General features: G+C 64.8%; 1 non-coding gene across 1 annotated transcript; it reads right to left on the bottom strand.

Moving 5' to 3' along the window:
- Window positions 1–148: 148 nt before the first annotated feature.
- On the bottom strand, window positions 149–221 carry TRNAR-ACG (transfer RNA arginine (anticodon ACG)). Its single transcript has one exon. It is a non-coding gene; the product is annotated as a tRNA-Arg (tRNA).
- Window positions 222–338: the final 117 nt, after the last annotated feature.

The raw sequence follows: 338 nt of genomic DNA, 5'->3' as shown, positions 1-338 counted from the left end.
TGATCGAGAAAGTTCGACGGGGCAGCCCCGGGGGCGACGCGCAGCAGGCTCCGGCCTCCAGGGCGGTAAAACACTCCCGGCATCCGTGGCCTGAGGAACCCCGAAGAACTACTGGTCTTTGGTTTTCATTTACAACTCAGACAAAAAGCGAGCCAGGCAGGAGTCGAACCTACAATCTTCTGATCCGTAGTCAGACGCGTTATCCATTGCGCCACTGGCCCCGCGCGCAGGAGGGCGCCGAGGGGACGTACGGCTTGCAGGGCTGAGGCCACACTCGGGCGGCCTCCGCCCACGCGGGGCAGGAAAGGACTCGCCCAGGAAGGCGGCGTCGGCGTCGC

This window comes from Crocuta crocuta, unplaced genomic scaffold, assembly GCF_008692635.1.
Source record: "Crocuta crocuta isolate KB4526 unplaced genomic scaffold, BGI_CrCroc_1.0 scaffold20, whole genome shotgun sequence".
Lineage (NCBI taxonomy): Eukaryota > Metazoa > Chordata > Mammalia > Carnivora > Hyaenidae > Crocuta > Crocuta crocuta.
Note: the sequence above shows the minus strand (reverse complement) of the source record. Positions and strands in the feature narration are given on the sequence as shown.